The sequence below is a fragment of the Procambarus clarkii genome, chromosome 10 (genome assembly GCF_040958095.1).
Source record: "Procambarus clarkii isolate CNS0578487 chromosome 10, FALCON_Pclarkii_2.0, whole genome shotgun sequence".
NCBI classification, from domain to species: domain Eukaryota; kingdom Metazoa; phylum Arthropoda; class Malacostraca; order Decapoda; family Cambaridae; genus Procambarus; species Procambarus clarkii.
Genome location: NC_091159.1, coordinates 23429077 through 23451672, shown reverse-complemented (window position 1 = coordinate 23451672; position 22596 = coordinate 23429077). Strand labels below are relative to the sequence as shown.

Genomic DNA, 22596 nt, shown 5'->3' with positions numbered 1-22596 from the left:
CTGTTTATTTCCACTTAAACTTATACACACACACACACACACGTCTGACTAACCTATGCAACACTTCAGTGATCCCGGTAACTTAATCCATACAGTAAATCAACCACCTGTTTCTAAACCATTATTTACCCAGGTCTTTCCTGATCTAAACCATTTATATCCATTGGCATAATTTACTTGATAAGGAACAGAGGAGATGAACAGATTAAAGATTTATTACATCAATTCAATCTTAGCTAATCGTGGTACGGTTACCAGTGAGAGTGAAAGAGCATATTACAACCAATCAAGAGGTCATTACAACCCACCACACAGCCCACAACCCACCAGGAGTCCCTTGAGACCCACTAACAACCTACTAGTTCACTACAACCTACCCACAGCCTCCAAAAAAGCCCAACGTGTTCCTAAGAGTACAGTGAACACCTGTACATAGCCTTGCTGTACACAGGTGAGCTGCTTCCTACCTGTACACGCCAGGTGGACAGACTCCCATCACCAGATGAACGCAACACATCCCTTACCTGGAAAAAATAAGAGCAATTAATTATAATTTACATTCTCCAGAAGCAGACAAAGTTTTATATTTACGTCGTTTGATCATTAATGTCAGGTTACTGCGTAAATGAACTGGAATTTAACCTTAATGATAATTATTGTTAAGGTAGATACCTGATCAACCAGGCTGTGATTCGTACGTTAGGCTGAGAGCAGCCGCGTCCAACAGCCTGGTTCACCAGTCCAGCAACCAGGAGGCCTGGTCGACGACCGGGCCGCGGGGACGCTAAGCCCCGGAAGCACCTCAAGGTAAGATTAATTATTCTATTATTATTGGCGAACAATTTATAAAATATACAAGATTACCAAATTTTCTTAACACAAAGTTTATCTTTATTGATAACTTTAAATCTCACGATTTCAGGACTTTAGGAGTTTACTCTGGGAATTGGAGATGCCTTAACTACCTAACTATGCACAACTGGCACCCTGCTAAATCATTATAAACACTGGCTAGTTATGATCGCAAGGGCCTCGTTGGGCAACTGACACCAATATTTCAAGATATCTAGGCCAAGGTCATGTCTTCCCCCCCCCCCCCAAGTTGCTTCACGAGGGGGTAGTGTATTACTTGATCAATCTGGCTGTGGTGGCCAAGTACCGGGGCACAAATTACCTCCATTAGTCATTCAACCCTTCAGACACTGGCCAAGATATGATTAGTTTCGAAATCATCTACAGGTAATCTCCCTGTAATTAATAAGATATACCAAGGTATCATACCACATGTTATTTTAATCACTTGAATTGTTATTTGTATAGTTCTAGTTATTCAACTACAGGCTGTTGTAATTGTTCAGGGTATTTCACAGTGAGGTGTAGTGGGGGTGTACACAGACACGGGCAGACAGATACAGACACAGATACAGACAGATGCAGATACAAACACACACAGATACAGATACAGACAGATGCAGATACAAACACACACAGATACAGATACAGACAGATACATACACAGACACAGATACAGACAGATGCAGATACAAACACACACAGATACAGATACAGACAGATACATACACAGACACAGACACATACGTCAGGGGATGGGGCCAAGCACAAGAAACACCTGCCCAACACCAACAAGACCCCCCCCCCGCCCCCTAAACACGTGCCGTACAGGTGAGCACACATGACTGACAGCTGTCAACCACGGACAGTTAGCCATGACATCATGTACAATACAATTAAGCCGTTAGCGCATGCGCACTCACGCGCGACACACCAAAGCCTCGTTACGCAAAACTGAACAAGTCTGACAGTTGTTTAACAGTTGTTCAAAGCTTCGTTTATTGGACATTACAGTATAGAGTACATTACTTGGAGGTACAGTACAGAGTACATTACTTGGAGGTACAGTACAGAGTACATTACTTGGAGGTACAGTACAGAGTACATAAAAGTGCATAAGACCAACCAGGCTGTTGTGGATCCATGGGCCTGCCGGCCGCACCAGGCTGTTGCTTGGTGAGGCCCGCAGGACCATATATTAGGTTCTAGGGAAACCCCTATCTGCCTGACATTACAAAAATAGACGTAACACGCAGTAAGGTTAATAATTAACTATTGAATAAAATGTCTATTGTCCTTTTCTATTGACTAATTACTGCTAAGAAAAATGACAATCATTTTCACTTTACATTTGGTTTACTGGTGACAAACCTTGTGCACATATTTCGTAACGATTAGGCTAATTATTTGTTATAGAATTGTCAATAAAAACAAATATTTTGTTTTATAATAAATTCACAACTGATGATCTGTTCGACAGAATAAAACATTGTAATTGTCTCGAAGTGTAATATGAACAAGTAAAACTTGTTAAATGTTACTTAAATGGTAACTATAACGTTAATATGCTATATTAATCTTACCTTGTGTTGGTTGTGGGGATCAATGTCCCCCGCGGCCTAGTCACTGGCCAAGCCAACTGGTCCCACTCTGAATCACAGCCCGGTTGATCAGGTATTCTTTGGAGGTGTTCATCAAGTTCCCTTTTGAACACTGAGACGTCGGCCAGTTATGCCCCTTATGTTTAGTGGGAGAATGTTGAAGACTTGGGCTCTTGTTATAAGTGTTTCTTAACGCACCTATTGCAACTCTGCTTTTCAACGGGGGTATTTTGCACTTCCTGCCATGCCTCCTGGTCTCCTGCGGTGCTATTTACATGTGCACATTTGGAACCAGTCTAATATTTTCCAAATGAAAATTATTCTCTCACTATCATCGTCAATGGTCAATATCGCGGCTAGGTCCTGTAATCAGATCTGGGGCTCTTGACCATGCTAAGTTCTTCAACTGGTTATATCTACCCCGCACACACGTCTGGTAGCGAATGCCAGAACAAACAGCCATGTAGCTTGCGAAGGCTAGAGTGGCCTTGGCCAAACTATTGGTGCTGGTCCTACAGCACCTGGCTATACTCTACTAGCAGCCACTCTTCACACCAGGACATGCCTTACCTAGACACACACTTTGCCCACTCATTCATAACTCCTCAAGCAGGACTTCCCAGCTGTAGTCAAGTGCCCACCCCGCACATGTGCGTACGAGAGATGCGCAAGTAGCCACGAGGCTCAGTGGAAACTACGCATACACAACACAACGCGCGGAGGACAGGGAGCGACTGCTGCCAGCTAGCGGTGTAGCGCTGCCTGCTAGCAGTGTAGCGAAACTAGCGCCTCTGTGGTTCGTAGCCCTCGCCATGTTTGTTTACATAACACTCCCGCCAAAAAAAGTGCTAGTGCAAGCAGCGCTCTCATGTCGGCCAGTGGCGCCAATTTATCTCTCTCTAGGCCTGTGCATTCCTGCACGCAAGCATGAATGAAGTCATTTAAGGCTTTCGCAATAGCATGAACGCTGTACACTGGCTCCATTGTGCAAGTTACGTAAATCATTGCGGAACTTTCGATAAGATAGAGGCTTCCGTGGGGCACAAACTGCCGTGACGTCACTCAACTACTCCTCCCGCCCCCCCACGAACAACACACACATGGTATCTGGTTTCATATACCACGAATTTCCGAGCATTTCTCCACTATCAGTAGCCAACACTCGTCCTCATCCTGGAGTGCTTCTTGGAAATGAAATGAGTGTCCGAGAAACTTTTGGGAATTCTGTGTAGTGTGGCCAGCAACCCGTCCTCCGAAGGTTTCCCAACGTCGAGAAACTGTCGTACTAAAGTGCCCTTATCCTAACCTCCCAGAGGACCCAAAACAGAGAACGGGACGGTATGTCAAATTTCTAGTAGGACAATTTTTGGCCTTAGGTTAAAGCATACGTCAAAATACGACGTTCTATTAGGATTAAAGGTAGGCGTATAAAGCCTATTAGGAGGACGGGAGGACAGGTGATTACAAGGATTCAGGTAATTACAAGGATTCAGGTAATTACAAGTGTTCAGGTGGCTCTTGTAACTCACAAGAGTCACTCCATTGTCTCTATCGTCGCCTAAACTTTCCTACATTACAGTTGACGTTTGGAGTCATAACTCCACCCTCTACCTCCTTCCCGCCACTGTTCATGGCCCGCCCTCCCACCGTCCATGGCCCGCCCATGGCCCCGGGGCGAGGTGGCCCGCAGAGTGGCTCTCACCGGCCTGAAGTGGCCCGCTCTCACCCATCTGGTGATCTTCCTCTTACAGCGGGTGGGGTTTTTACGGGGTAAAGGACAATGGTGAGCAACAGGTGAAGGAAAAGCTGTCAAAACGAAAGTCTTTTGATAGCAAGGTGGGATGTCCGCCTTGCTGACACGAGGTTAGGATAGCAAGGGGGGCTGTTCGCCTTGCTGACACGAGGTTAGGATAACAAGGGGGGCTGTTCGCCTTGCTGACACGAGGTTAGGATAGCAAGGGGGGGCTGTTCGCCTTGCTGACACGAGGTTAGGATAGCAAGGGGGGGCTGTCAGCCTTGCTGACACGAGGTTAGGATAGCAAGGGGGGGCTGTCAGCCTTGCTGACACGAGGTTAGGATAGCAAGGGGGGGCTGTCCGCCTTGCTGACACGAGGTTAGGATAGCAAGGTGGGATGTCCGCCTTGCTGACACGAGGTTAGGATAGCAGGCGGGACAAAGAGACACGCTATTAAACACCGTGCATCTATATCCGTCACCAAGATAATGTTACTAAAACAAGACTAAAACCAGTGCACTAAATCAGAAGCCCATTTGAAACAGGAGAAGAGGAGGAAACGCCACCTCCATTTAAAACTTTAACCCAAATATCACAGTAACAAGGTTATCGCGAATAACCAAGCTCAATTAAGGGCTCACTATAACCCGTGCTACATGAACACTTCGTTCTGAGTAGCTATATCTAAGATAACAACATAACTACAAGACACCGCCCAGCAAAGGCCCAAACAGTTCCGGAGCTCCATGAATCACTCAACACACACCACACTGAACACACCACCAAGCAACCTGGATGTGGAACACCATCAAAATTGTACATGTTCCGATATTCGAAAATTATGCCCCAATGCAACGTACCCGTCCTCTCGATTTGCCAATCCCCTCCTAGTGACACACTGCCATAGTGACAGTATTGTGCAGCGTCACTCATCCTGTGAGTGGACACACCGCCATAGTGACAGTATTGGTCAGCGCCACTCATCTTGTGAGTGGACACACCGCCATAGTGACAGTATTGGTCAGCGCCACTCATCTTGTGAGTGGACACACCGCCATAGTGACAGTATTGGTCAGCGCCACTCATCCTGTGAGTGGACACACCGCCATAGTGACAGTATTGGTCAGCGCCACTCGTCCTGTGAGTGGACACACCGCCATAGTGACAGTATTGGGCAGCGCCACTCATCCTGTGAGTGGACACACCGCCATAGTGACAGTATTGGTCAGCGCCACTCGTCCTGTGAGTGGACACACCGCCATAGTGACAGTATTGGGCAGCGTCACTCATCCTGTGAGTGGACACACCGCCATAGTGACAGTATTGGTCAGCGCCACTCATCTTGTGAGTGGACACACCGCCATAGTGACAGTATTGGTCAGCGCCACTCATCTTGTGAGTGGACACACCGCCATAGTGACAGTATTGGTCAGCGCCACTCATCCTGTGAGTGGACACACCGCCATAGTGACAGTATTGGTCAGCGCCACTCGTCCTGTGAGTGGACACACCGCCATAGTGACAGTATTGGGCAGCGTCACTCATCCTGTGAGTGGACACAACGCCATAGTGACAGTATTGGTCAGCGTCACTCATCCTGTGAGTGGACACACCGCCATAGTGACAGTATTGGTCAGCGCCACTCGTCCTGTGAGTGGACACACCGCCATAGTGACAGTATTGGGCAGCGCCACTCATCCTGTGAGTGGACACACCGCCATAGTGACAGTATTGGTCAGCGTCACTCATCCTGTGAGTGGACACACCGCCATAGTGACAGTATTGGGCAGCGCCACTCATCCTGTGAGTGGACACACCGCCATAGTGACACACTATCATATCTATACATGATAAGTGTGTTTTCCTAAATTCAAATTATTTAGAATTTACTATACTACACATTTCTAATCTCTCAGATGGGTACATTATCTGAGGTAGTCAAGGCATTTGCCCTCACTCTCGCCACAGTTTCAGTAGCTGCTGCTTCCATCCTGAATATCCATGGGTAACAGTCAGGATTCGTCAATCCTGAATATCCATGGGTAACAGTCAGGATTCGTCAATCCTGAATATCCATGAGTATTTGGATCCAAGACGATTTCTCGCTATTAACGAGTCTTTTCCTTCGACCTCCTCCCCTTCGTTCACTAATTCGTGAACAAATTAGTGACTGTCAGCTGCAACCATATTAAACTAGGGTACGGATTCACTAATTTGTTGTTCTATCCTCATTTCCTCAGGCACCTTGCGCCGGATTCACGAAGCAGTTACGCAAGTACTTACGAACGTGTTCATCTTTCCTCAATCTTTGACGGCTTTGGTTACATTTATTAAACAGTTTACAAGCATGAAAACTTGCCAATCAACTGTTGTTATTGTTATAAACAGCCTCCTGGTGCTTCGGAGCTCATTAACTGTTTAATAATTGTAAACAAAGCCGCCAAAGATTGAAAAAAAAGTGTACAGGTTCGTAACTGCTTCGTGAATCTGGCCCCTTGTCACGGTGAAGTTGTCTGATGACCTCTCGAACTTGTCGAAGCGTCTTGGGTGTGAAGTATTCAATATGGTCTAGACCGCCCTCGGCAGCCAGCACATTGCTTGTTCGTTTCCACATATTCCAACGTGAAAGGAGTTCTTCAGGCACTTGAGCACCCTTCAGTGATGAGTATTTTCATAGCTCTCTGGATTTCATAAGTTTTCCCCTCAATTTTCTGCCCGTTTTTTGTTCTATGGCTTCGTAGGATGGCCTTTGAATTAGAGCAGATCAAAGCATCTTTTAGTGTATATTTCACGAAATGTTACTGCTCTAACAATGGTAGTTATATCCGCTTGAAGAGGCATAGTTCTAAGAAAAATTGACGTGTGTTCATTTATGCATCACACACACACACACAAAATGAGCCCAATAGGCTAGAAACCTGTACACCAGTTGACCGACTGTTGAGAGGCGGGACCAAAGAACCGAAGCTCAAACCCCCGCAAGTACAATTAGCCTAGTACACTTAGTTGAGTACACACCGCTCTCTGAAATCCGGTTCACGAACACTGAAAAAAAAGAACATATCAACAGATACCTGTGACGTCAATTAGAGACGGGGGGGGGGGGGGGGGTAAGGTGGGGGGGAGGGGTAAGGTGGGGGGGGAGGGGTAAGGTGGGGGGGGGGAGGGGTAAGGTGGGGGGGGGAGGGGTAAGGTGGGGGGGGGACGGGTAAGGTGCGGGGGGGGACGGGTAAGGTGGGGGGGGGGGACGGGTAAGGTGGGGGGGGGAGGAAGGGGAGGGATCTAACGATATTTGTTTTAAATATTATTTTTAAATTATGCTTTACAAAAATTGACGTCATTGGCAATATTTGATTCAGTTAACACTGTTGTGTATGGGAGAGATGAGTTGTGTGTGTGGTCACCTAGTTGTGTTTGCAGGGGTTGAGCTCCGGCTCTTTGGTCCCGCCTCTCAACTGTCAATCTACTGGTGTACTGATTCCTGAGTGTGTGTGTGTGTGTGTTTACTATTTGTACCTGCAGAATCGATCTATTAGCTCTTGGACCGCGCCTTTCTAACCAATTTATTTTTCCTCTATTATGTCTACTACATATATTTCTCTCTAACACACACACACATACACACAGGAAGCAGTCCGTAGCAGCTGTCTAACTTCCAGGTACCTAATTACTGCTAGGTGAACAGAGGCACTAGGGTGAAAGAAAATTTGCCCATTTGTTTCTGCCTCGGCCGGGAATCGAACCCAGGACCTTAAGACTACGATCCCCGAGCGCTGTCCACTCAACCGCGTGTGTACATATTCTCCTACATGTGCTTGCATGGACGCAATCCACCTTCTAAGCCCAATCGTGCTGGTCAATGTATGCATGCACGCATACATCTGCTTGATACCTGCTTGATGGGGTTCTGGGAGTTCTTCTACTCCCCAAGCCCGGCCCGGGGCCAGGCTTGACTTGTGAGAGTTTGGTCCACCAGGCTGTTGCTTGCAGCGGCTCGCAGGCCCACATACCCACCCACAGCCCGGTTGGTCCGGCACTCCTTGGAGGAATAAATCTAGTTTCCTCTTGAAGATGTCCACGGTTGTTCCGGCAATATTTCTTATGCTCGCTGGGAGGGTGTTGAACAACCGCGGACCTCATGTTTATACAGTGTTCTCTGATTGTGCCTATGGCACCTCTGCTCTTCACTGGTTCTATTCTGCATGTTCTTCCATATCGTTCACTCCAGTACGTTGTTATTTTACTGTGTAGATTTGGAACCTGGCCCTCCAGTATATTATTTGGTATCTCTGTCGTCTCCTTTCTAGTGAATACATTTGGAGAGCTCTGAGACAATCCCAATAATTTAGGTACAGAGCAGATAAGATAAAGATAGGAATAGGATGAATGTAAGAATGGGATGAGAGTCAGAATAAGATAAGAATGGAATGAATGTAATAAAGGAACGAATTCTTACCTCATTTTTGTTCTGTATTCTTACATTCGTCTTATTCTCACCTTTCTCTTACATGCTCCTCACCTCTCATCTTCCTCTCTTACCCTATTTGCCTGTACCTTACCTCGAGAGAGTTTCGCGAGTTGCTCTACTCTGATGTGTGGTTTTTGGTCATCATAACGACCCAAGGGAGCCGGTGGCTGAGAGGACGCAACATTGGACGCGTGATCCTGTGGTCCCGGGTTCGATCCCAGGCGCCGGCGAGAAACAATAGGCAGTTTCTTTCACCCTGATGCCCCTGTTACTTAACAGTAAATAGGTACCTGAGAGTTGCTCAGCTGTCACGGGCTGCTTCCCTGGGGTGGAGGCCTGGTCGAGGACCGGGCCGCGGGGACACTAAGCCCCGAAATCATCTCCAATCACTACCTGCTATTTCCTCCCGTGCTTTAAGTACTATTTACGACTTATCCCCCATTGGCTTTGTTAACTATTTTTAGTCGTAACAGTTTTAAACAGCTGCGCATTTTAGGGGGGCTTTCGGTACGAGTATTTCTGGCTTACAGTTTAGCGAGTTTCCGTCCGCTGTATCTATCATTATTTTAGCAGTGCTTATGTCCGGGTCAAGGGTTCGAGGGGCGATTAATGCACTCATGATGGTCACAGGAGGGGAGGCGAACATGGGTCAAGTCCATAAAATGCGCAGTAGGTGCCAGCCGGCCTAGTTAACTAAACATAGCCAGAAGTGCGCGTTGTTGACCCTTGAGCTGCGCCAAACGACATTTTTCACCTCATAATCTTCCAATAGTAACATAGTAAGTGCTTTACTTTCATCTACAACTTAAGGCCTGGTCGACGACCGGGCCGCGGGGACGCTAAGCCCCGGAAGCACCTCAAGGTAACCTCAAGGTAGGTAAGGTAACGTTCCGCTACCTACCTTCGTCAGGCCTACATGGGGGACCTGACAGCTGAGTGGACAGCGTTCTGGATTCGTAGTCATAAGGTTCCGGGTTCGATCCCAGGCGGAGGTGCAAACAAATGAGGCAGAGTTTCTTTAACCCTGTTGCGCCTATTCACCTAGCAGTAAACAGTAAATAGGTACCTGGTAGTTAGACAGCTATTATGGCCTGCCTCCTGGTGTGTATTCACCTAGTTGTACTCACCTAGTTGTGCTTGCGGGGGTTGAGCTCTGGCTCTTTGGTCCCGCCTCTCAACTGTCAATCAACAGGTGTACAGGTTCCTGAGCCTACTGGGCTCTATCATATCTACACTTGAAACTGTGTATGGAGTCAGCCTCCACCACATCACTGCCTAATGCATTCCATTTGTCAACCACTCTGACACTAAAAAAGTTCTTTCTAATATCTCTGTGGCTCATTTGGGCACTCGGTTTCCACCTGTGTCCCCTAGTGCATGTGCCCCTTGTGTTAAACAGCCTGTCTTTATCAACCCTGTCGATTCCCTTGAGGATCTTGAATGTGATCATGTCCCCCCTAACTCTTCTGTCTTCCAACGAAGTGAGGTTTAATTCCCGTAGACTCTCCTCGTAGCTCATACCTCTCAGCTCGGGTACTAGTCTGGTGGCAAACCTTTGAACCTTTTCCATTTTAGTCTTATGCTTGACTAGATATTGACTCCATGCTGGTGCCGCATACTCCAGGATTGGTCTGACATATGTGGTATATAATGTTCTGAAAGATTCCTTACACAAGTTTCTAAAGGCCGTTCTTATGTTAGCCAACCTGGCATATGCTGCTGCTGTTATCCTCTTGATATGAGCTTCAGGGTGTGTGTGTGTGTGTGTGTGTGTGTGTGTGTGTGTGTGTGTGTGTGTGTGTGTGTGTGTGTGTGTGTGTGTGTGTAAAAATAGTTAGTAACAGTTGACTGATTGACAGTTGAGAGGCGGGCCGAAAGAGCAGAGCTCAACCCCCGCAAGCACAACTAGGTGAATACAACTAGGTGAATACACATCAAACACTTCCATCTAATTATGCTCGACCAATGAGTGAAGAGAACCAAATACTCCCCTTGAGTGGGTAACACTTACCCTCTCGCTACACTTGTGCAGACTGTACACGGATCCCTTACCTTTATGTTACCTTTTGATGAGTCTGAGGATCAATATCCCTTCCCCTCTCCCCCCCCCCAGGCCTGATCAACCAAGCTGTTCGATGCAGCTACTCGCAGCCTGACACATAAATCACAGCCTAGTTGATCAGGTATCCTTTGGTTCCATTTATTCTTTTATACTCACTTTTAACTCAAAGTTGAATTTAGCGAAATGTGTCAAGCCAATTAAATGTGTAAAAGTTTGAAAAAATTTCAATTTTCAATTTTTTTCACAGTTTTCAGGACTACGAATCAGAAGCGTTGTCCAATCAGCTGTCATGTCCCTAATCACTCTTTCAAAAGCTTTTATTATGCGAGACGTTAATGTGACTGGTCAATATATGCTTCGGAAATGCTTTGCTCCCTTCCTCGTGTAGTGGAGGTATATCTGTTGGTTTAAGTGGATCTGGTATCTCCCCTGAAATGAGAGGAGATACGAGAACTACAGATACACTTGATATCTTAATACCTGCTTGATGGGGCTGTGGCACTGATTGGCCGGGACTGATTATGGCACTGATTAGCTGTGGTGGGTATGTGGGCCTGCGGGCCGCTGCAAGCAACAGCCTGGTAGACCAAACTCTCACACGTCAAGCCTGGCCTCGGGCCGGACTTGGTGAGTAGAACAACTCCCAGAACCCCATCAAGCAGGTACCCTGGGGGTTCTGGGAGTTCTTTTGCTCTCCTGCACTTTACATTTCTTTATAAATATGGAATTTCAAGAGCCTGGACCCAGGGCTGAGGGAATGATGTCAATTTCTCTAACAAACCCCAGACAATAAGTCTAAGATCATTCCTGAAGAAGCTGTCCATATCTTCTTCTGTCGTGTTGGTAATTAAGGTGCCAAACATCAGAGGTCCAAGGTTGTTCAACGTCCTCCCAGCGAGCATAAGAAATATTGCCGGAACACGGTTGTTCAACGTCCTCCCAGCGAGCATAAGAAATATTGTCGGAACACGGTTGTTCAACGTCCTCCCAGCGAGCATAAGAAATATTGTCGGAACACGGTTGTTCAACGTCCTCCCAGCGAGCATAAGAAATATTGTCGGAACACGGTTGTTCAACGTCCTCCCAGCGAGCATAAGAAATATTGTCGGAACACGGTTGTTCAACGTCCTCCCAGCGAGCATAAGAAATATTGTCGGAACACGGTTGTTCAACGTCCTCCCAGCGAGCATAAGAAATATTGTCGGAACACGGTTGTTCAACGTCCTCCCAGCGAGCATAAGAAATATTGTCGGAACACGGTTGTTCAACGTCCTCCCAGCGAGCATAAGAAATATTGCCGGAACAACCGTGGACATCTTCAAGAGGAAACTAGATTGTTTCCTTCAAGGAGTGCCGGACCAACCGGGCTGTGGTGGGTATGTGGGCGTGCGGGCCGCTCCAAACAACAGCCTGGTGGACCAAACTCTCACAAGTCAAGCCTGGCCTCGGGCCGGGCTTGGGGAGTAGAAGAACTCCCAGAACCTCATCAACCAGGTAAATATAGCCTCATACTTAGTTTTAGGGGTAGTTGTGCTTGCGGGGGTTGAGCTTCGGCTCTTTGGTCCCGCCTTTCAACTGTCAATCAACTGGTGTACAGTTCCTGAATAAATCCATAATAATTCATACCTGCATATTAAACTGTTATGTAGTAGGGATTTCACTAATTTCTGTGTCATACTCTGTATATCAATCTCCTTTATTTGTAAGTATAGGTCCAATACTGGTGTAGGTTTTTGTATTTTGATTTCGCACATGTGAAGAAATAGTTTGAATTTTTCTTGATCTCTTGTATGGTTCCAATTTATTTTTTCCAGTCCGATGAGATTGGTTCAACTTCGGCTTTAAATCTTCAATTTCCCTGTTTAAATTATTTGTTTCTTTGTTTGGACAACCTCGCACATAGTCCACAGTCCCAGACACCATAACCTAGGTGATCAGGAACTGTGTATGAAGTAGCAGGTCTATTTTTTCTTAATGACTGGATTACATTAACTCGTTCCCTCACAACCATTCAAGGTTTTTAAAAGTAGATGACACAGAGCGCCATTTAAGTGATAGCAGCTTCTCTAGGCCCTGAGATAACCCTGAGGCGGGTCCCCAGAGCTAAACCCACCTGCCTAATAATACAATTAGGTTAGGATAATTAGGTGAGGTACATAATGATGCAGTGACCCTCAGGTAGATGCACTATCAACACAGCCGCTAATTTTAACTTCCTCCCCTCCCGGAGCCTCATGTTGCACAGAAACCTTAATGATAACAATGACGCTCACACCAACATGTGCACTAACAACACAAACACCAACATGTGCACTAACAGCACAAACAACAACATGTGCACTAACAACAACACCAACATGTGCACTAACAACACAAACAACAACATGTGCACTAACAACAACACCAACATGTGCACTAACAGCACAAACAACAGCATGTGCACTAACAACAACACCAACATGTGCACTAACAACACAAACAATCCAATCACCTGCCTCCTATGGCATCTTAAGTCAGGAACACAAACAATACCACTATTGTCCAGCCCCACACAAACACAAACGCACTCGCGCACACGCACACGCACGCACGCACACGCACGCGCGCACACGCACACACACACACACACACACGCACACACACACGCACACACACACGCACACACGCACACACACACGCACACACACACGCACACACACACACACACACACACACAAACACAAACGCACTCGCGCACACGCACACGCACTCGCGCGCACACACACACACACACACACACACACACACACACACACACACACACACACACACACCCTCCCTCCCTCCCTCCCTCTCCACGAAAAAAAAGGTCAATCAAACATCAGTATTCATCTGGCCAGCATAACCTCCCATAAAGATCAAAGGGAACCTTCCCCCTGAAACCCCCCTAAAACCCCACCTTTCATTGCCAAAAATAATCAGCCCCCAAAAATATGCATCAAGATCACAGTCTAAGTTTTCCCATCTGTTCTAATCTTTCACCATCTCACCTGTCACATTTCCTGAGTTCCTAGGGTCTCCCAGCGGCCCGGTCTCTTACGAGGTATCCTGGCTGGTCAACCAGGCTGTTAGACCCACCTGCCCGCAGCCTGGTGTACATCACAGCCCGGTTGATCAGGTAGCCTTTGGAGGTACTGTATTTATCCACTCCATCCTCCTAATGTTTCCCAACGTCAAGAAATTGTCGTACTAAGGTAGCCTTATCCTAACTTACCAGAGGACCCAAAACAGAAAACGGGACAGTATGTCAATTTCGCGAGCCATTACTATTTTCTAGTACGACAATTTTTGCCCTTACGTAAAGTATACGTCAAAATACGACGTTCTATTGGGAGGACGGGAGCCTGACAACTGAGCGCTTCGGATTCGTAGTCCTGAGGTTCCGGGTTCGATCCCCGGTGGAGGCGGAGACAAATGGCAAAAAGTTCCTTTCACCCTCATGACCATGTTACCTAGCAGTAAATAGGTACCTGGGAGTTAGACAGCTGCTACGGGCTACTTCCTGGGGATGTGTAAAAAAAAAAAAAAAAAAAAAAAAAAAAAAGAGGCCTGGTCGAGGACCGGGCCGCGGGGACGCTAAGCCCCGAAATCATCTCAATATAACCTCAATATAACGGGTTGATTTATCAAGTACCCTTTTGAACACGGGAGAGATCGGCTAGTTACATTTCTCATGTTTAGTGGCAAAGTGTTGAAAAATCTTGGGCCCTCTATGTTGACGCTAATGTCTCTCAGGGTCCCTATGTGCACCTCTTTTTCAATATATCTTGAGAGGTTATCTTCAGATGACTTTGGGGCTTAGTGTCCCCGCGGCCCGGTCCTCGACCAGGCCTCCACCCCCAGGAAGCAGCCCGTAACTCCCAGGTACCTATTTACTGCTAGGTAACAGGAGCATCAGGGTGAAAGAAACTGCCCATCGTTTCTCGCCGGCGCCCGGGATCGAACCCGTGATCACAGGATCACGCGTCCAGTGTTCTGTCCGCTCAGCCGCCGGCTCCCCAATATGACAAGTGTGCCATTTCGTACATCCTGCCATGCCTCTTGGTACATCCTGCCATGCCTCTTGGTACATCCTGCCATGCCTCTTGATACATCCTGCCATGCCTCTTGGTACATCCTGCCATGCCTCTTGGTACATCCTGCCATGCCTCTTGGTACATCCTGCCATGCCTCTTGGTACATCCTGCCATGCCTCTTGGTACATCCTGCCATGCCTCTTGGTACATCCTGCCATGCCTCTTGGTACATCCTGCCATGCCTCTTGGTACATCCTGCCATGCCTCTTGGTACATCCTGCCATGCCTCTTGGTACATCCTGCCATGCCTCTTGGTACATCCTGCCATGCCTCTTGGTACATCCTGCCATGCCTCTTGGTACATCCTGCCATGCCTCTTGGTACATCCTGCCATGCCTCTTGGTACATCCTGCCATGCCTCTTGGTACATCCTGCCATGCCTCTTGGTACATCCTGCCATGCCTCTTGGTACATCCTGCCATGCCTCTTGGTTTAATGCGGTGTTATTTGCGTGCGCAGATTTGGAAGCACTCCCTCTAATATTTACCACGTGTAAATTATTATCTCTCTCTCCTGCCAAAGCTCTAGAGAATACAGATCAAAAAATTTTGGTAACACCACAACACACCATGGACCAATATGGTAATATCACAACCCACCATGGTCCAGTATGGTAATATCACAACCGACCATGGTCCAGTATGGTAATATCACAACCCACCATGGTCCAGTATGGTAATATCACAACCCACCATGGTCCAGTATGGTAATATCACAACCCACCATGGTCCAGTATGGTAATATCACAACCCACCATGGTCCAGTATGGTAATATCACAACCCACCATGGTCCAGTATGGTAATATCACAACCGACCATGGTCCAGTATGGTAATATCACAACCCACCATGGTCCAGTATGGTAATATCACAACCCACCATGGTCCAGTATGGTAATATCACAACCCACCATGGTCCAGTATGGTAATATCACAACCCACCATGGTCCAGTATGGTAATATCACAACCCACCATGGTCCAGTATGGTAATATCACAACCCACCATGGACCAATATGGTAATATCACAACACACCATGGTCCAGTATGGTAATATCACAACCCACCATGGTCCAGTATGGTAATATCACAACCCACCATGGTCCAGTATGGTAATATCACAACCCACCATGGTCCAGTATGGTAACACCACAACACACCATGGTCCAGTATGGTAACACCACAACCCAACATGGTCCAGTATGGTAATATCACAACCCATCATGGTCCAGTATGGTAATATCACAACCCACCATGGACCAATATGGTAATATCACAACCCACCATGGTCCAGTATGGTAATATCACAACACACCATGGTCCAGTATGGTAACACCACAACACACCATGGTCCAGTATGGTAACACCACAACCCATCATGGTCCAGTATGGTAATATCACAACCCACCATGGACCATTTTAAGTGATCCCATTAATTTAGATGTTTTATTGAATTGATTCTGGCAGTACAAGATCTTCGTAACTTTTCCAGAAACTGGAACTGTTAGTGTGAATATTCCACCCGACAGAGCACCAGTGTCGTATACAAAGGAATCAACGCTAGTCTGGCATCTTGTTGGAAAGCCGCTTGTTATCCAACCTTTCATTACACACACAAATCACAATAACGTGATGCATCAAATGAACACCAACAAGGGCCGTGACGAGGATTCGAACCTGCGTCCGAGAGTATCCCAGACGCTGCCTCATCAAATTCCCTTTTGAACTCCGGGTTCGAATCTTCGTCACGGCCCTTGTGGATTTGTTCAACCTTTCATTCTTCTTGCAGTTGTGCCGGCTATGTTATTCTTTTTTTTTAAGTAGGATCTTTCAACATAATTACTCCCAAATCGGTTACGTTGTTTTTCCGTTCTATAATGTGATTGGACTCTTTCATATGTGTTTTTTTTTATATTAAACAACAGCATTGTTACACTCGCTAAATATCCTAGGGATACCTGCTATTTTCGATTCTAATACCTTCTACCATCTAAAAGGTGAAGAAACACTAAATCATTTAGTCTTTCCATTTTATATCTTCGACGTTTCCTCGACAATGTGTTCAGTAATATACAGTTAACACTGACACAGGTTTACAGAGTTCAGAAGCAAAAACAGACCGAGTTCACCTCGCCCTTCGACTAGTCTTTAATCACAGAGAACGACAAAGAATAGAGTGCGGCGATTTCTGCCTAAATTCAGCTCATGTTTGTCAACCGGGTGTCTCTTTCTTCTGGACATTCTTTCTGACAAGGAGAGCCATCAAGTGTATGTTCGATGCTAAATTAATTTCAATGTTGACTACTAGTTTTGGGTCTCGAATGAATATGGTCTCAAGTGTTCGCAGCCTCCTTCGATCACACTGCTGCGTGTGTGTGGTCACACACGCATCACCTTTCGTGTTACTGATGCGTGACCACACGCACCAGTGATGGATGACCTGATTTTGTGTAGTAAGGATGTGCAACGTCAACATGGCTCTGTCTTTGACAGAGCCATGTTGTGTGTATATCTATATATTGTCGGGCACTCTAAAATAAATGTTTTCGTCTATCCTATATATTGAGATCGTTGGAACTGACAGCTCCCAAATGGACATGTGAAAACATAGGAATAAGAATTCCTCACCAGCAAGTTGGAGGTCAACTTGATCTTGTAGTAAATGGTTGACAATTTGTAACATGAGCAACACGCTACACCCTCCCCCGCCCCTCACGCTACACCCTCCCGCGCCCCTCACGCTACACCCTCCCCCGCCCCTCACGCTACACCCTCCCCCCCCCTCACGCTACACCCTCCCCCCCCCCTCACGCTACACCCTCCCCCCCTCACGCTACACCCTCCCCCCCTCACGCTACACTCAACGATGACAACAAAGGCTCGCAAGGGTGTTCCTCACACACCCTTGTGTAAGCTAACACACACACACAATGTTAACACACTCACACTAAGCTGTTTACGAGACAAAGCTCGTGTTTTATGCGGACAACTTGTTAAACAATTCTTACATTGTCAAGTGTGTGATTTTCTCATGCAATTGCAAATTGTTCATGACTTTATAAAGTTTCAATCTTTCTGGATAGTTATGTTGTCAACTTTCACTTCTCTTAAAGTGGATAGTATCATTTCGCAATACAATTTTGTTTAGTAATGTGTTCCATTGTTTTCTCAAGAACCATTGTTTTTGCTTGTATTGTGTTTGGAAAATTACGATAAACAAAATAACAATAATAATAATAATATGGCAACACACTAGGGTTGCTAGACGCCGCCAGGAGCTTCATTTTGAAGACAACCAAATACGTCATATTTTTAACGATTACGACCACACCGTCACAAATGCGACGCATTACAACACATTACTGCACTGTAATACTAACGTTTTGTATGCCCTCGATAGACTAGATGGGTAGCTTCCGTTGGTACGTTTCTGGTGAGGGCAAAATACAGTTGTATTTTTAACGTAGTGACAAATTGGGAGAATTGGGGAGATCCTCTCCGTTACTAGGTCGTAATTGTAACGATCTGGGGATGGGGTGGTTGTAGGGTGATGCGCGGAGCTAGTTGCAGTGGTAGTTATGGTGGTTAACGAGTTAATTGGGTGGTAAACGCCCTAAAAGCATAGAAGACGGAGATGGGGGGGGGGGGGGAAGAGTGCTGGGTTAAGCACCAATGAGCCTGGCTAGTTACCGGATGAGTGACCGTGCTACGAGAGCCTCGTCATTGGTGGACCTGTGGTGTACACCGGACCATTCGTGTTGGGGGGGGGGACTAGGAGGGTGTACCTCATGCCCCTCATATCCTCCCCCTCATGCCTTACCTCACGTCCCCTCACCTATGTTGTGTCTGGTCAAGACGATAACAAAAGCTGCTATTTGTTGTTTTGTATTGGAGTGTAGACAAGCGCCCCCCCCCCCCCGCACACACGCGCGCGCGCGCGCACACACACACACACACACACACACACACACACACACACACACACACACACACACACACACACACACCCACCCACCCACCCACCATGGTTAAATGGTCTCACCCCGGCCACCGACAGATCCAGAAATGCTATATTCCAGCAGTCACAGCTTCATGGGGTGAAAACAGTGCCAGGCAACACGTCAAGGTCTCCCCCCCCCCCCCCCCACAACCACTCGGTGATCTGTTGAAGGCTGCACATGAAACACTACCTGAAAGTAGTGCCTTTGTTTGTGTTTGTTTTTCAGTTTGTTTGCTTCTCTTGAGTGTGTGTATGTGTGTGTGTGTGTGTGTGTGTGTGTGTGTGTGTGTGTGTGTGTGTGTGTGTGTGTGTGTGTGTGTGTGTGTGTGTACACGCGCGCGTGCTTGCGTGCGCGATTTTCCTGAACTTATGTTTAGAATTTTGTATATAATAAACATTCCCAATCTTTCTTTGGCCAGCACATGCCACAGGAGATCTTTCTGACATTACTGTGACTACTTCTTTATATCTCTGGTCACCCTCTATGCTCTCTGGTTCTGATGTTCCTAGCTTTGAACAATGCCTTTTTGTGTACTTGTCAATTCCCTTTAGAATCTTGTATATCGCAATCATGTCCTCTCTTACTCCTGTTCTCCACTATAGTGGAGTGGATCTCAACAACGACGAAGAAGGCTAGGTAGAGAAGTAGAAACGGTTGAACTATAGCTACAAGAATCATACAAAAACCAGGAGGAGATAAAGCAAAAGCCATCAGTGAAATAGAAAGAAATTCCCAATATTTTTTCTATGTAAAATCAAGATAAAAAATCACATCTAGTATCGGGAACTCCATATTCATCAAGAACTGTGAAAAACCACTATCGCAGGCCCTCCACATTCTTTGGAGACAGAGTCTAGATACTGGCGTTATTCCTGATATACTAAAAACAGAGATAGCACCATTCCATAAAGGAGGAAATAAAGCAAGAGGCAAAAAATTACAGACCGATAGCACTAACATCACACATCATAAAAATCTTTGAAAGAGTGCTCATTAGTATGATCACAAAATACATGGAATCACAGCATCTCCATAACCCCGGACAACATGTTTCAGAACAGGGCGCTCTTGCCTGTCACAGTTGCTGGACGACTATGACATGACACTGGATGCTATGGAAGACAAACAAAACGCTGATGTAATTCACACAGATTTCGCAAAAGCCTTCGACAGATGTGACAATGGCGTTATTGCACATTAAATGCATTCAAAAGGAATTATCGGAAAAAATAGGCAAATGGATCTACAATTTCTTAACAGAACCCAATGTGTAATAGTCAACAAAAATAAAATCCGGACCATCAACCGTGAAGAGCTCAGTCCCCCAGGGTACTGTGCTTACTACTCATATCGGACATAAACAAGGACATAATCTATAGTACTGTAGCATCCTTCGCAGATGTCACTAGGATTTTGTAAGAGTGAGAGCGAGAGCGAGCAAGAGAGCAAGAGCGAGCAAGAGAGCAAGAGCGAGCAAGAGAGCAAGAGCGAGCAAGAGCGAGCAAGAGAGCAAGAGCGAGCAAGAGAGCAAGAGCGAGCAAGAGAGCGAGTGAGAGCGAGAGCGCGAGCAAGAGCGAGCAAGAGAGCGAGTGAGAGCGAGAGCGCGAGCAAGAGAGCAAGAGCGAGCAAGAGAGCGAGAGAGAGCAAGAGAGGGGTGGGGGGGAGGAGGGATGGCACACTAACCTAGGGACTGCCCGCCAAGCATCCTTCACATGGAGTTCATCCGCGTCATTCAAGGTCGAAGTTACTGTTAACATTGTACTGTATTCACCCAATTGTGCTTGCGGGGGTTGAGCTCTGGCTCTTTGGTCCCGCCTCTCAACTGTCAATCAACTGGTGTACAGATTCCTGAGCCTATTGGGCTCTATCATATCTACAATTGAAACTGTGTATGGAGTCAGCCTCCACCACATCACTTCCTAGTGCATTCCATTTATTAACTACTCTGACGCTGAAAAAAATCTTTCTACCGTCTCTGTGGCTCATCTGGGTACTAAGTTTCCACCTGTGTCCCCTTGTTCGTGTTCCACCCGTGCTGAAGAGTTTGTCTTTGTCCACCCTGTCAATTCCCCTGAGAATTTTGTGGATTTTCCACCAATGGATTTTTGACGAAGCTGCAGCGGCACGACTTTTCCTCCTATGACCCTGATACTCCTCCCAACTCCCTTATATTTGCTATTATCAGTGAATAAAAGGATCAGGTGTCCTTATACTCACGAATATCAGTGAGTATATGGATCAGGTGGCTCTGTACTCACGAATATCAGTGAGCATAAGGATCAGGTGGCCCTATACTCACGAATATCAGTGAATAAAAGGATCAGGTGGCCCTATACTCACGAATATCAGTGAGCATAAGGATCAGGTGGCCCTATACTCACGAATATCAGTGAATAAAAGGATCAGGTGGCCCTATACTCACGAATATCAATGAGCAAAGTACCAGGTGGTGGACTAAAGGGGGGGGGGGGGGGTGCCGACGAGCTAATCATTGGTCAATTCCTCAGTTAGCGTGAGTGATTGCTCAACCACCCATCCTCATTCACCATCTGCTTCCCCCTCCCCATCCCCCCCCTCTCATTCATCACCATCAGAGTCGTCACTACCACTATACCAGCGTCTCCACAACACAATATCATCATGTTTACTACTAACCTGCTGAATACTTTGTTGATACTTGGAAAATGGGGGTTTGAGTGCATGGGCGTGATGTGGGGGGGATGATTTATGATACTGTTGTGGTTAGCATGGAGTCCTCGAACAGGATCTGGGTTATACCCTCTGCCTCCACTTTTAGGGGTGAGAGAGGTGTGGCCAGGGGTGGAGGTGTGGCCAGGGATGGGGGTGTGAGAGGTGTTGCCAGGGGTGGGGGTGTGGCCAGGGGTGGGGGTGTGGCCAGGGGTGGGGGTGTGGCCAGGGGTGGGGGTGTGGCCAGGGGTGGAGGTGTGGCCAGGGATGGGGGTGTGAGAGGTGTTGCCAGGGGTGGGGGTGTGGCCAGGGGTGGGGGTGTGGCCAGGGGTGAACCACATTCCGGCAACATATGGAGAGCAATATTATACCCAGTCAGACGCCAGTATTCCTCCACGAAGGAACCGTGAGAACTGGCTCTCCTTATCCTTCCCCTCCCAACACACTCTCCACACTGAGCATGTCCAGTGAGCCAAACTATAGAAGCTTGAATTCACTACTTATTTTACTCCCACGGAGCAACACCTTCCATATAAATTTATATACAAACTAACATATGGTTACCTGGAACATGCCTCGAGGTTAATGAATTGGTGGAAACATATATAAGAAGGTTATATGTAGTGATTTTTTCATCTATACCAACTCCAAGCCACAATTAACCTTTAAGATCAGGTTTCATGGGCCCAGGCCAGGCTCAGGGAGTAGAAGAACTTCCGAAACCCTCTCAAGATACGCTCCAGGTAAGACACAACTGGCCCAAGTGGGGCTTGGGGAGTGTAACTATTGCAACCACCTACAGGTAAACTAAAGGTATACATTATACGAATCACCTTCCAATATGGTGACGTCTACCAAGTGAAGTACGTAAATCCTCTGTAAACACGTAAGCCTATGACTGAATAACGCCGAATACAAATGGTGGCAGCGGTGGGATTTAGTGGGAGGTGCACATGCAATCAAGAAAATACCATAAAGTTAGCTAAGGGTGTTGCAAACACTTATTTCAGATCGGCAACAGAAGCAGCAATTAAGATAAATGTAGAGAGAGGTGCAGGAAGTAATGTTGTAACGGGG

At 46.7% G+C, this 22596-nt stretch overlaps 1 protein-coding gene across 13 annotated transcripts in view; it reads right to left on the bottom strand.

The window, feature by feature from the left end:
* LOC123746522 (uncharacterized) overlaps positions 1-22596 on the bottom strand; it is a 200480-nt gene that overhangs the window by 71081 nt on the left and 106803 nt on the right. Inside the window, exon 1 of one of the 13 annotated variants that reach the window (XM_069321740.1) lies at positions 2436-3192. The exons of 10 other annotated variants lie outside the window; for them this stretch is intronic. The gene's annotated coding sequence lies outside the window, so the exon portion shown is untranslated. Of the gene's footprint in view, positions 1-2435; positions 3193-22596 lie in introns of those variants that run through there. 2 more of the 13 variants (XM_069321737.1, XM_069321732.1) reach the window with 2 other exon arrangements.